General features: G+C 45.3%; 1 protein-coding gene across 1 annotated transcript in view; it reads right to left on the reverse strand.

The window, feature by feature from the left end:
- Positions 1-15,275, reverse strand: part of maml3 (mastermind-like transcriptional coactivator 3) — a 142,656-nt gene that overhangs the window by 34,455 nt on the left and 92,926 nt on the right. The gene's annotated exons all lie outside the window — the stretch shown is intronic.

Genomic DNA, 15,275 nt, shown 5'->3' on the forward strand with positions numbered 1-15,275 from the left:
GTTAAGTGTTGAACTGTGCCACACTGCTGTTAGTGAGCGATAAGAAACTCTACAGAGGCCACCATGAAGCTAATGCCACCACTTGCTTGATTTGCTTTCTACGTTGACGGTTGTCTGTACCTCCAGAGATGTTGGAAACAACCAGCATGTTCCTCTACAACGGGGATGTCCACATTTTTTCCGCGAGGGCCGCATGCAGAAAAAACTTTGATACATTTTATGCGTCTTCTAGACCAGAGTGGTCAACCATTCACACCCACGAGATGTTCCAACAGAGACATGAAGCCAGATCTCCTGACTTTGAGGCCAACATGCTAACCGCTAGGCCCAACAGCAATCCAGCGTAGGTCAATATATGCTAAGCTATCTGAACAAAACAAATAGATGCTGGCAGTGGCGTACAGTCAGGGCCAGCAAAGCCTTCTCTGCTGGCGTAACCGCCATCAGAAGCACCGACCTACATTTACAACTTCAACTCTAGCATTTGTTCCATGAAATCGTATTGCGACAGTCTATTTTCTCCATTTCGTAACGTGTCTCGAGGCTGCACTGCTTCCAGCAGTGTGTGTGTGTGTGTGTGTTAGATGTTTTCGTCCAATCAGATTTCAGCTTCTATGTGTTGCCATATCAATGTAATCTACCCAGGGCCTTCAGAATCAGGAGTGCTAATCCATGTAACATAGGTCTGTTTTTAACCAATCAAATTTCAGATTGGCCTCAGAGGGCCGTCTAGCTGGCCTACAACAACGAAAGCATTTTTCGGCTGTCGTCTGATTGGTTGAGCAGCGCAAAACTGTTGTTTGGTTCCACCCACGATGGCTGACTGAGGAGGACAAATGGTGAGTTGTGTGCTTGTCTCATGTTTTAACATAAATATAGATTCTGAAGTGCCCCAGATGAAGTTGTAGTGTAGAGGTTTGGAGTTGTCTGACGGCTTTGTCACCGAGCCGTTCCGTTTATACTCGTTACATTTGGCTGAGCGCCGAGAAGTTATTAATGCTTGAAGCTACTAGCAGAAATGAAAATCAGCTTTATTGATTACGATGTATTCCAAGATAAAGAGTTAAGTGGGCATCTTGCTTTACTAAGAATGGCACAGGCGTTTGGCACAGGGGCCCGGGGGTTTAAATCCCTGTCAAGGTGAATGGCAACGGATCACAATGAATATTATTTTCTTTTTCCTTAACAGTCCTGGCCCTCACAGTGTCTGTTAGTGTAATATTTCGTAAGATGGTATTACAGGGGGCTACCCATCTTATTACTAATTCATTGAATATTCTCAATGTACCGAGGTGCCAACGCACTTTGGACGCCCCTGCTCTGCAAACAGATGAGTTATCAGAAACAATTGACCCTTGGTATTGACGAGTTCCACTTTCCCGCGTGCTCATGCATGCGTGTGCGCGAGTATGCGTTTGTCCTGTGAGACTAATAGCATGTCTTCAGGTTGTGCTGCAGACAAATCAATGACAAGAAAACCTTTCCACCTGAGAAAACCAATGACTGTGCATGCGGAAACACAGCTGTGTGTGTTTGTTCAGCATTTGACACGTCCGCAAACACAGATGTCAATGAAATATGCAGAACATCTCTTATTTGCAACTTTGTCTTTCAACCTGGAGGTGATGATTAGTGTTGGCTAATGGTGGCCGAGGTAGGCTAATGGGTCAGAGACCAGAGTGCGTCATTCCTGCTGAGCCTGATTGTGGGTTGGGTGAGAGCGGCATATCGTCGTGTTGTTAGCCTTGCTCATTGACCACACAGAGATCAATACTCAGAGCAGCCCGAGGACAGTCGGAAATACACAACAAAGACACAAGCGGCCTGAATGCTATCGCGTGCATAGACATTATGCTGTGGACAAACATGCAGGAAGACAAATCAGCACACACACGTCGGCAAACAGCCTGTGGTCTCAAGAACATTAATGATTCGACCATTAGGAGGGAGACATGAATCAGTGGTAATGGCTGCTAGGGAGGGACTGTATTGATGAATTGTAAAACATGCGCACACACACACACACACACACACACACACACACTAAATGGCAGGGCTAAAAATGCAGTTAGAGTCACCCCCCCAAAAGGTTGGCCTTCAAAATGATGAAAGGAAAACATGACATGCTGTCCTCGGACGGGAAGTGACGGCGCCCCAGCAACGCGTGTTAGGGGCTACTGTGCCTGTTGTGAGCTCATTCAAACCTGCAATACAAGCCTGGTGCTTGTGTGTCCCACCAAACATGACAGAGGTGGTTCTCAATTATTTCCTGTCATGCACCCCACTGGGGGTCAGAAATGGTTTTGCAGCCAGTATTTGAAATACTATTGAGAGACTGATAATAGCGATGAATTCACCTGTACTGTTCAGACGGAACTCCGCACTGAAACCAGCGAAATCAACAAAATGGGGAGCAGTGAAGCATACCAGCAGACTGAAGAGTCGACTCACGTGCCGAGTACGACAAATTCATGCATGTTAGCAGGTTTGCGCTAATATTGACAGTCCCCCCGGCTTCTCACACCCCGACAGTTCACCACGCCCCCGCAGGTGGCCCGCCCTGCTATTTGAGAAGCAACGCATGACACCCGTGGTGTCAGTGGAGAATACGACAGTACATATCATCAGGTCTTTGAATACGTCTTCTGAATACCTTAGATTTGTGTTTTACGTCATTTAGCCATTTTTATGATGGAAAATGCTTCATTTAGGCAAAAGATATGTAAAATGTGCGTAAATATGCATCTTTTTGACTAATAATGGGCCGTATTGAACCACCAACAGCATGATTATCAATTTACATATGTTTGAAAAACTGTGCTGGAGTGAAGACGCAAGATTTGAAGCACAAAGTGGCGAGGGACCACCGTACACACAAAATAACAGCACAACACACACGGGAGGAGCGACTGGTGCCAAGCCGCTTTGTCCCGTCTCGCTCTGTTTTTGCTGGGGTCCTGATTCTTGGCGGCGTGTAGTTTAGCAGGATTACCAGGGTTGGTCAAAACAGTCATCTTTATGGTCTCGTGTCTTAATGCAGTGGCCTCTGAAGGTATGAAGGTCATGACCCTTACAGCGAAGATAAGAGACTGTCAGCACAGACGCCTGACACTCAGGATAGGACAGCAGGACAAGATACCATTCATCCATTATTACATACCTTATTGCAAATTCGGTACACAGTGGTCCCTCGCTATATCACGGTTCGGTTATCACTCCCTCGCTATATCACCGTCTGTCAAAAACGAATTAATTAATAAATGATCCCTGTTTCGTGGTTGAATATGGCCTATTATTAGTAAAAAAAATGCATATTTCAGCAAAGTGTACTTATTCTTGGCCTAAATTAAGCATTTTCAAGCATAAAAATGGCTAAATGATCTAAATCAACTAAAATACAAATCCATAACTACGATATCGAATCCTACTTTGTGGAAATTCACTGATCGGGAACCAAATAACCCCAATAAACAAGGGATCACTGTGCACGAGGTCCCCGTGGTTATGAACATGCTCCCATGAATTCATTTCAAACGTAACTGCGGTCCGTAAACATGTGACACGTTGGAGAATGCACAGGAGCGCAGTGTGTGCTTCGTGCCAAGCGGAGGAATAACATGTTTTGCACTTCACTGTGTCTCCCAACCGGCGGTGCGTCAAAGAAAAGGAAAGCCATCACCGTGGAAATAAAAACGAACATCAGAAAAAACTCGAGAGAGAGCTGTCAGTCAGGATGATGACGATGGAATGCTAATGAATGCTAGAGGGGTCATGGATTCCATGCACTGTTACAAGGAGATCGGGGATAAAAAGAGGTGGTGAAGCTTCCCGACTAGAATGTCTGGACAGTAGAAAGGCCTGCAAGACGACCACAGAGACACAAGTAGGGAGCTTTATGACTGTTTGATTGGATTCTTGTATTTCATTTTGCATGAGTGTACAGTATTTTAGGTGTACTTCATGTGTTGTGTGTACAGTGTGAGTGGCGTAGGAGTTCATCCAGACATCACCGCAGCTCGTTCGGAAGCCAAGAACCACCAGTGTTAATGGCACCATCACCATCACACTACAATCGTGGGGCACTTTGTGTGCGTGGCTGAGGGGAGGTGGGGGGATACAACTTAGTTTTCCACCAAAAATGACGTTTATTTCAGGCTGATTTGAAAAGGGTGAGAGCAGCAAGAACGGGATCCGTAGGTGTAATGAGAGGGGAGCACGAGGAGGAACGGAAACTAAGCCTCTAAATTTAGCCCGATGCGACATTCCAGAGAAGAATAATACGGTTTCCTCCTGCTGCTCATGCTGTTGGAGCAGGACAGTGAGGGGCAGCCGTAAAGATGATCCCATACGCATCACAACAGGCCTTAACTACATCACGACAAAGTCACACAAATGCTTCTCAGGGAAAGTCTTGTTGGACGCTCAACATTTGCCGCAGAGTCGCAGCGGGTCCGTAAGGAACCAGCCTTCAGACAGAGAACGGGGCAGGTTTCTGAAGAGAGGAATGTTGTAACATCGGGGGTAGGAGAAAAAGAAGAATAGAACACAACAAAGTCACTCCATTCTATTCGGTGTTTCCCCTCGGGTGACATCTTTGGTGCACATGCCAAATGTATTACTTTTATGGGATTTTGATCAATGCAGTAAACTGCAGTGGAACCCCGGCTAGCGTTGTTTGGTTGTTTTTCGGTTAACGTCGAGAGTTTAGGCCAAAATTCTGCCTCGGTTTGCATACATTTTACAATCTGGTGCACATGTGGTCATGTTATTAACACACGGCACGAGTCCACTTGTGCTCTTCATGTATTTTTATCACAAAATGTCCTCGTTAGCAGCTAGGAAGCGGAAGTCAGCTCCGTCGCCCGTCTATGATGTCATCAGTGGTTGACTTTGTAGTTCTTTGCCAACTAGCACAGCTACAACACACACAAGTCACAAACATGTTAGCACAAAACATGTTCTTATGGTTTTACACACATAAAACAAGCTTAAATGCATATACGTGACGAACGAAAGGGATAAATGAACATTTAAGGTTAGTGTTACCTTCACTGAAGACACAATGTGGCGGCAAGAGCAGCACAGACACCACCTTCGTGTTTTGCAATGAGCTATTTCATGAATTGTTCACCTTCTTTATCAAAATGCTGCCACTTGCAACTTTCTTTGGCTCCATTGTGGGTTACACTGCCCAATGGCAACAAGGAGAGCCTTGTGGTTTCCAAGTATCTTCGAACTACAGAGACAACCGCTGGTGACATCAAAATCGGGCGATGGAGCTGTGGGACAGTAAAAAAAAGTAAAAGAAATTCTTGTCCTGCGTTTTATTTTGAATAAAATCGTGGTCGACAAATTAAAAGCAACAACTCAAAAATCATTCAACGATCTTAAAACGTTTCACGTAAAAAGGATCGGTATCAGCGATACTGGACTTGGAATTCACTTGGTATCGGTCCACGGCCCACCTCTAATGGAGGCAAAGCCACAGAATTGTTGTTGCTTCTTTAATGAACTACTAATCTCATGTGAAACCTTCAAAGTTCTTTATCAAATTGCAACATCAGGGCAAAAAATAAATGTCTCATGCCTTGTGTACAGTGTGCAGTCCTGACGCCTGAGGAGTGTGAAAATGTAAACAGGAAAGCCAGACAGAGGAATAATGACACCAGAGAGCCGGGGAAAGGGAGGACACGTTTCTGCAATCTCAGCAAGAACTGTTTGTGCTGTTCCAGACGGCTGACATAGCGAGGCTGGCGTTCATGAGTGATGGCGGCGGTAAAGCCGGAAGCAATCCGAGCCATTTGTTGGGAAAGTTCTAAGAGATGCTAAAGCAGGGGTCTCCAACTCCACTGGGGGCTGCTAGAGGTCGAGTCTGTGTTACAAGTATGCAGTCCGGAATCACGCGTCAACCATGTGACCAATTACCGCACGTGTCAAACTCAGGCCAACAGGGCCCTTTTCTAAAATAGCAGACCTCAGCTTGCAAGATCTGCATAATCGAGCCACTTTTCTGAAATCAACCCCCCCTTTGCCGTGACAAGATCACAAGGGGCCACGGTCTTAGGGGCTATCCACAAGGAAACGTTTTCAGGTCAAAACGGCAAAGTATTTTATTGTTTCATCCTTCCACCCACACGGAAACGGCGTTCCGGGTGCCCTGAAACAATGTTTTTTTAAAACGGCTTCCAAAGTGTGGAAATCTGAAAACGCCAGCTTGTCGTTTGGTAATTAGCCTAGAATTTCACACTACAGTTGACCATTTTCAAATAAAAGCAAGTGGCTGCATTGGGCTGGAAGTGCTAATACACAGCCTAATGTGAGGCGTTGTTCAGCTGATACAGGATGCCTTTAGAAAACATCTTAGCGATTGAAACGCTCTGTCTGCAGCCACTGAGTATTTGCAAACAGCTCAAAAACAAATGCTGAAGCCAACATTAAAAGTGAAAGAAACGTTGACTACAAAGAAGTAAGAAATAATCCAAACATGCATCACGTTACCAGGCTTAATACAAGGGACGCACTACATTTTATGTAACAATGCGGCTCCTTTCAAAACATGCAATTTATCAAATCACAACTAAATACATGCCTTGGAACATTTTCATGATGATTCTAATGACGACATGAACTTGTGAATGTATGAGTCCTGTAAATCCTGCATGGAAGTATGAAGTGAAGTGGAAGGCAGTGTATATCTGCACATATCTTTATTTCACTTTAAAACACCAAAACAGCACTGGGGGGGATGGGGCGGGGAGCAGCACAGAGAGGAACATAGAACGGAGAGACAGAATCTCCGCAAAAAAAAAGTTCATATATCAGATATACTGTATCTTCACCGATATTGATTAATCGGTGATACGTCTGGATCGCTCGATCTACGTTCCTACCCTCCCCTGTGGCCATGAGCTTTGGGGAGTGGCCGAAAGGACAAGATAGCGGCCCTCGGGGAAGACCCAGGACACGTTGGAGAGACTATGTCTCTCAACTGGCCTGGGAACGCCTCGGGATGGACGAGCTGGATGAAGTAGCCGGGGAGAAGGAAGTCTGGGCTTCCCTGCTTAGGCTGCTGCCCCCGCGACCCCACCTTGGATAATTGGATAATTGGATGGATGGATGGATGGATGGATGGATGGATGGATGGATGGATGGATGGGTGGATGGGTCAGAATCGTCCCACTGTTAAATCAGTCAGCCTCCAGCCTCCATGTTTGCTTGACAAACACGAGCCAACATGAACATGCATGAACCAACAGAAGAAAACCCACTCAGCACCAGAACGCCAAGAAAAGCTGAAGAACACCCAGCGGACGAAGTGAGATATCTGAGATATGTTTCTTACTTTATTCTGTCATAACTAAGGCAGCTGAAGGAATATATTAGGAATGTGTTTGCATGCTAATACACACACACACACACACACACGCTACCACAGACATACGCTAGATGGGGGGTGGGCGGGCCACACCGGGTTAAAAGATTGGGTGGAGGGACCGTATATATATAGGCGGCATCAAACAGAACAGCATACTTGCTCACGGTGCAAAAACACAAGACATCCACAGCAAGTTAACACATCACATAAATCAGCAGCTAAGCGCTAAACATAACACAAACCTTAAAACTGTTATTTCCAAATGCCTGCAAGGCATGCTGGGTAGTCCAGATGCAACGATGAACAATAAAACATTGGATGTCGTGAGTATTTGAACTCCTCCTCAACATATTTTGCAATCTAGCAAAAATGCGACAAACATGGCAAACTGTACCGCCGACTACCCAGCATGCCTTGCGGCGGGAATAAATGGGTGTTTTTTTGGCATTGGGTATTGCATGGGTACAGTTTACTTTGTGCGTCATGTGTTGACGTGTCGTGTTGTTTGGGTGCCTTTTTTGTACAAGCTACAGATTGCACTATTTTGGCGACTGAAGCGTGCCACAACAGCACTGCAAGTCATGTTGCTACAGTTTCCATGTTAAAGGTTTTAAAAAAAAGAATTTGGAAATGCCTGATGGGCCAGATTAAGACGCCTGGCAGGCCTCATGTGGCCCGCGGGCCACAGTTTGCGCACCTCTACACTAGTTAAGATGCATATACTGACCCCCTGCCATATTTCTGCATGCTACCAACCCTAATGCAAATCCAACCCCACTTGGCCCTGTGTGAAAGAGTGATTGACTCCCCCCCCCCGTTAAAACATTACTGTAAGTGAGATGAATTGAGATCCATCAGTGTGGAAAAGGTTACAAAGCCATTTGTAAAGCTTTGGACTCCGGCTGATGCTGTGGCATGACCTTCATGCTGGAAAAGCCTCCAATGTGGCTGAATGACAACAATTCTGCTAAATTCCTCCCCAGCGCTGGAAGAGACTCATTGCAAGTTATGACAAACACTTGATTGCAGTTGTTGCTGCTAAGGGGGGGCCAACCACTTATTAGCTTTAGGGGGAAATCACTTTTTCACACAGGGACATGTAGCTTTGATGTTTCATTTACAAACTGCGTGTTGTGTTCTTGTGTTGTCACTGATATTGAAATCATGCTGTGTTGATAATCTCACTGTCGTGCTCTGTGAGACACACAAGCACCAGACTTGATCGACTTTTATTGCAGATTTGAATGATCTCACAGCAGGTGCAGTAACCCTTAACACAGGCTAGTGTAGCGGCCGTTACCAAGCGAAAACTAAACTCTGAACCCTTGACGTCACTTCCTGTCCACCACGTGACTCAGCTCCCCTCGCACCGCAACACATTTACACAACACACACGGGCACGAGCCTTATTTGTGTCTGTTATTATGTCTACTATATTGGGTAATAGGAGTGTCAAGGTGACTCTAGGGGTGTTATTTCATGTCTAGAGGGCTCTAATCATGTTCAAAACCGTATTTAAAAGGTTGTAAACTGGTCTTCTATGCTCTGCCTACAAAAATATTCCATTTCTCAGTAAGGAATCCAGCTTGGCGGAAATTCACTTATTACAGTTGGGTCTGGAACCAATTAACCTCGATAAACGAGGGATCACTGTGATAGTAACATGGGGGGTGGGTAGTAGTACATGTAGACAAACAACCCCACCCCTCCTTATCGCCGCTCTGTTGTGTTTTCCATAGGGGCCAAGTGTCGCCTACACGGAGGCCACAGAGAGATTTAGCTCCTCCACGCTGCTTGTCAGGAGAAAGTGGGACAGAGCGAAGGATAGATGGAAGACAGGGACGGAGGGGAAGTCTGCGATGGGCAAGGTCGTGTAACTATGGAGATTTGATAGCGACATGACGTCCAAGGTGACTGTTGTGGCTAACAGTGACGCACACATCAAGGTCTCAAGTTCAGAGCGTAAAAGACAGGCTGGAGGGTCGGACTGGAGAAATAAAAAAAGAGTGATAGATGAAAAATGAGACAGATTTGCCACGAAGGAGAGCGGGGAGCTGCAGCAGCCCCCACTGGCAGATTACGGAGTGACGTCGTGTTATCATTTCTCTGATAGGCGCTCTGCCACGGGGGTGGAGGAGGAGGAGGCGGGGAGGGTGGCGGTAACTGAAAAAGGGGAGGGGTGACAGGTCTCATTGCTGGAAAAATGGCCTAATGGCAAAGGAAAGGGAGGGAGAGCGAGGCGGAGATAGAGACGTGGTGCCGCACAAAGGACAAAAGACGGAGCAGACACAAAGAGACACGGGAGGGCAAGGCAGCGAGGAAGACGACTTCTTCGGAGACGCTATCTGACGGCGAGGCAAAAGTCCTGAAGGAACTCAAAAAATGAAATCCGGAAGGAAAGAAACATAAACGAGGTTCACAAAACACAGCACCCGCACGCGTCGGGAACCATCTTCAGTCAGGCAGCTGTTCCATTAGCGGCCGCCATTGTGTCTAATTACATCCTGGTCTCCTCAGACAAACACACACAAAGAGCATACGTGCGTGTCAACACACAGTTGTTTGCCTCCCCAGTCAAGCGTAACATCCCGACCGTGCAGGCTAACCAGGGAAGGAACGTGGAGCGACAAACCCAGTGTGTGTGTGTGTGTGTGTGTGTGCGTGTGTGTGCACATGTTAATCACACTGTCATGTGCACTCCTTTATACCCCCACCCCCCATACAAGAACCCATATTGAAGAAATGACACTTTAGACACACGCGCACACACACCACACACACACACACACCACACACACACACACACACACACCTCCCCCACACGGCTTTTGAGGAGACGATCAGAGGCGTTGTGAAATACCAAACATACCAGAGGAGCCACATGAGAGGGAAAAAGGCAGCATCTGAGGATCCTCAAAAGACACACTCCAACGTGGAGATGCACAGCTTGCGGTTTTTACAAGAATGAGACTTTTCACACACACACACGCACACACACACACACACACACAGGCGTGCAGACTTCCTCCCCAATCAAGTCAGTGTTGTAGCATTTGGTACGAAGCCCCCCTGGTACTCCTGGACAATGGCGAGACAGGAGAGCTTAGGTTGTATGCTAGCATCTTCTCCGCGCAAAAAGCACAGTGTTGTGTATCACAAGGTCAACACAGCAGGAAGCGTGTGCTGCACACCAGACTATGAAAAATGAGCAGTGTGCGTGTAGTAGTGTCGACAGTTACGCACGCTGCCGCTGATCTTTTTTCATAGTGTGGCGTGTAGATCCACATCTGCATAGACATTTGGATTCTTGTGTGCTGTTATGGTCCACACTTTGCTGCTGGGAAACGTCACTCTTGCTTGACGAATAAAGGCTTATTTTATTCCATCCGCTACAACACCCCTTTGGAAACACCGCCCATGTCGTCTACAATGTGCTAGCAGCGCGGCTACCAGTCAAGACGACAAGAAGGTAGAGTTGAGCTCCCCACCGTGTGGTCTGGAAAGGCACCGCTGACCGGGACTGACCTGACTGACCTGTGCTGTGCTTTCCAGGTAGCTGCATGGCTTCCTAGACAGCGTGACATCATCACCGGCTCTCGCAGCTCATGAGCAACATGACACACTAAACAGGGCAACATTCTTGCTACGACTAACATGAATATTACCACATTTTCCTGACAACCAGTCACACTTTTTCACAGTTTGGCTGGTAGTCAGGTGCAACGTATACACCCAAATACGTTTATATACAGTGGAACCTTGGCTAGCCTCATTAATCCGTTCATCTAACCCACAGGTGGCAAACTCAAGGCCCGGGGGCCGGATTTATACTATTGTAAAATGATATTATTTATACTATTGTATTTTTATACGTATGCTGTATTTTTTTTTTACTTAATATAAATATATTCTTTCTTGCCCCCACTTTCGAAAATTCGGCATACTGGCTCGTTGGTGTTGATGGGCTCAGCTTCTTCATTATTAGCATTCCCACACGGGGGCTGTTTGCAGTCATCTTTTTTCCTCCTAATTCCTACTACCTTGCATTGCTTCACGCTTTTGCTGTGTGTATGCTAGCAGCCCCGCCTCCCCCCGCTGAGACAAAGCAACTGACAAGAGGTGTGGGGGGTCGAGTCGTGTTTCAAAAACAGACATTTTTAGAGTCCGCACTCTTGGTTTTCGCCAGAAAGCAGGCGTCTCCTGTAATTTGGTCATTTGGTGGGGATGAAAATGGATGTTATCGTTCTCTTTCCTCGTGAGTGACATAGGAAGACTTCCCCGTGCGAGCGACTGCGTCACGTGAGGGCACATCGTCCATTACGGCTCATTAGCTTCCTAAATCACTCTTCATCTTCACCAGGCACCCTGTGGTCTCGTGCCGCTGAGAGCAGCAAATGAGAGCTCAGCTGAGGCTGACACTCGACTGACATCAAGCCAAGCAAACACAACATCTGAGGAGGTGCACCCCCGCTTAGGACAGGTACAAACCGTTTGAGAAAAATCCACATCATACCCCCCCACACACACACACACACACACACACTCGCATGCACGTCTTCATTTCCATCCCCCACCTTGATTTATGAGCTCAGTCTGGGAGATTGCATTTCACAAGAGGGAGAAACATATACCAGCCTTCCATGTTCACACACACACACACACACACACACACACACGTCATGAAGCCATGCCTGTTGTCTCCGTCAAGGAGAAAGTGAGTAGAAAAACAAACAGTCTTCACATGAACACATGAACCCACTGGTCTGTTAAGCAGCACATAGTTTTCACAGCACGGCTACGACAGCCTTCACCACTCACACCTCCACTTCGGGATTAGACGTGACTTTAACAACCAAGAATGCTCAGGAATGACGTCGCGCCGCCGTGACCGGTCGACGTAATCGACCATGAAAATTAGTCAACGCGTCATCGATGTGTCACTTTACTGCTGACCGCCTATTTATTTCTGCACCTCCGCTCCGCAAGGTTGACAGCAATCAGCGGCAACAGGCTGCACCCCGTTGTCCATGTCAAGGAATAGCTACAGTAAACATAGCACACACGCCCATCAAAACACAGTAGGATGAGGCAAGAAGTCACGTCAAGAATCACGCCTTCATTGAAGGTAAATGTAACCTTGTATCTATCATAGAGATACAAATACATGATGACTTCTAAATGCATGTACTGTAGATTCTATGCATTTACAATTGTTTTCTTCATGTAAGACAATCATTGTAAAACTATGAAAACGGGTTTTGTCTTAACGGATTCATTGGATTTATATTAATTGTCATGAAAAAAATTGATTTGGTTAACGTCCGTTTTGGTTAGAGTCTGACCTTCTGGAACAAATGAATGACGTTTTAATGAATGGTTAGACTAATCCCTCGGCACTTTGAATTGCACGGCTTCACTCTACCACGGCTTTTCAAAAATGTGTTCATAAATCATTGAATATGCTTTATTATTAGGTAGAAATATGCATATTTAAGCAAACTTTGAAAAAACAGCTGTAAAAGTCGCATTTTAATGAGAAAAAGTTTCAATTTTAAAAGAATAAACTGGTAATATGATGAGGAGAAATAATGTAATTTTAGTAGCATAGAGAATATTTACAATGAAACATGGAAGGAAAAATATGTTGTTTTTTTAAACTCGTACTATTGAAAAAGTTGTCATTTGGGGAAAATGGCTTGGGAATAAAGTTATGTAAATCAAGTCATGATAAATTAGGAAGATATTAACGAAGTGGAAATGTAAAAAAAAGAAAATAAAATGCAAAAACGGTCCAAAAAGTTCAGCCTAAGGTGTTTTCCACCTGTCCTGTACGACAAGGCTGAGGTGCAGCTTCTTCTTGAAATACACGTCCCTTCTTGTGTACGTACTCGGGGGACAAAGTTTGAACACCCCTGGTGTGGTGGTACTGTATTAGTTACTTTACACGCACTCACGCACACGCACACGCACACGCACGCACGCACGCACGCACGCACGCACGCACGCGTTCTGCTTTCCCAAGCAGTTTCAACCTGTGAGACGTGTGTGAGACTGCTACACATCCTTGTGTGTGTGTGTGTGTGTGTGTGTGTGTGTGTGCTAAGCAGATTTTCTGCTTTCATGCACAAAAAAACTACAATATAGGAGGCGAGGGAGGAAAAGGGAAAGGGGATGCGCATCAAGTTGTTTGGCTGATGAAGGCCGAGCGAAGGCGTTCTGTCTCATACGGTGTGTACAGTCTGTCGTTGCGTCTTTTTTTTACAGCGTGCAGCAGGAAATGACACGAACCACATGACACTGATGATCGGTGCGAAATTGAAACTCTGCTTGGAAAGTGAATTATCTTTGGGTGGCTGGGGGTGTCTCACTGCTCTGTTTGTTTGATGTACGAGCCCCATGGAACTAGAGTGACAGGCATCCTTCCTGTTCGTGGCACATGTGTTGGGTTGGCTCCACCACCACGTCGACCGAATGATTGAGACGTTTTTGCAAGTTAAAAAAAAAAAAACAGCAACACAGATTCTAAAATGCAGTGAAGCTTTTTGTCCCACACAGCGTTGGGCGAATGACCTTGAAAAAGTCAGTTATAGTTAGTAGCCACTAGTCTCTAGTCACCGGAATACGACCACTCTTTGCCCGTTCTTAGCGATAACCAGCATCATTCACTGCAGACACTGACAGGAATGAAGACATCCCTCATTTATCGCGTGTAGTAGTAGTATTCCTCTTGTATAAATGGGATATTTTTTTTAACTAGAGCATAGAAAACATGTTTACAACCCTCTAAATACGGTTGTTAACATCATTAGAGCCCTCTAGACATGAGCTATCACCCTTCTAATCACTTTTACACCTGTTTTACCCATTTTAATAGCATAATCAGAGAAAAAAAAGATATATACCTATGTATATAAAGTTTGGGGCAATTTTCATCATTCGTTCACTTGTAAATCATTGGGTGTTTGTTACTGCAATTTCACTTTAACGCATGGAACAGATGGACAGGCTAATATTGCAGGAGTGAAACCAGGTTTATTGGAACAACACCTGGTGTGAAATATGCACCAAATCTAATTTAGACAGGTGAAAAATTGTGGCCACTCATACAGAAACATGAATATGAATATTTCGCAGAGTCTCCTTTTGCAAAAATGAGAGCTTCCCGATCAGAGTGCCCATTACGTCGATCCCAAGCTACCCGTCGATCGCGAAGGTAGTGGCTGGCATAAACGTCACTTTGTAGATGTCATGTGACGTCAGCTGACATGAAGCTTCCCCCGCGGCAACCGTGACCAGACGTGTCAAACTACACACAGAGATGCAACTTTCATCTTTATGTTTCAGATTATGGATAAAGTCAGCGGTAAGATCGATAACAAAAAAGATCCGTTCACTTGTAGCGGCTACTTTTGTAGGAAAACAAGTGAGTTGTTTGAGGGCTTTGCTTCGCGTCACGAACTCCACGATAGAATTGCGTGTTTTTCTACACTTTCGTTTCTTAGAATATCATTTGATGATGACCTGGAAAACGTGCCCGTTGCTGAAAGCTTTTTCATCGCCGTGACTTCAGCTTTGGTCTTTTGCGTAATCATTTTCATTTCTCGTACGTCATACGTCATGTTTGATGGCAAACGCTAACTGGGCGTAACACATGAACATGAACGCTACGTAGCTTTTTTGACCGACTTCTTAGCGGTACTCAAGTATTGAGGAATTACGTGTACAGTGATTATCTTCACAGCCATACTGAATTGAATTGTGAATGATATCAGCTACTCTGATTACCTGTAAACTTTGCAAGTGTGAATGTGAATACTAATCATTAGTATTTAGTATAGTAGTTTACCGCATATATTATTATTTTACATTTGATATAATATTGGGGTATAATATTTGATAT

The sequence above is a fragment of the Dunckerocampus dactyliophorus genome, chromosome 6 (assembly GCF_027744805.1).
Source record: "Dunckerocampus dactyliophorus isolate RoL2022-P2 chromosome 6, RoL_Ddac_1.1, whole genome shotgun sequence".
Classification (NCBI taxonomy): Eukaryota; Metazoa; Chordata; class Actinopteri; order Syngnathiformes; family Syngnathidae; genus Dunckerocampus; species Dunckerocampus dactyliophorus.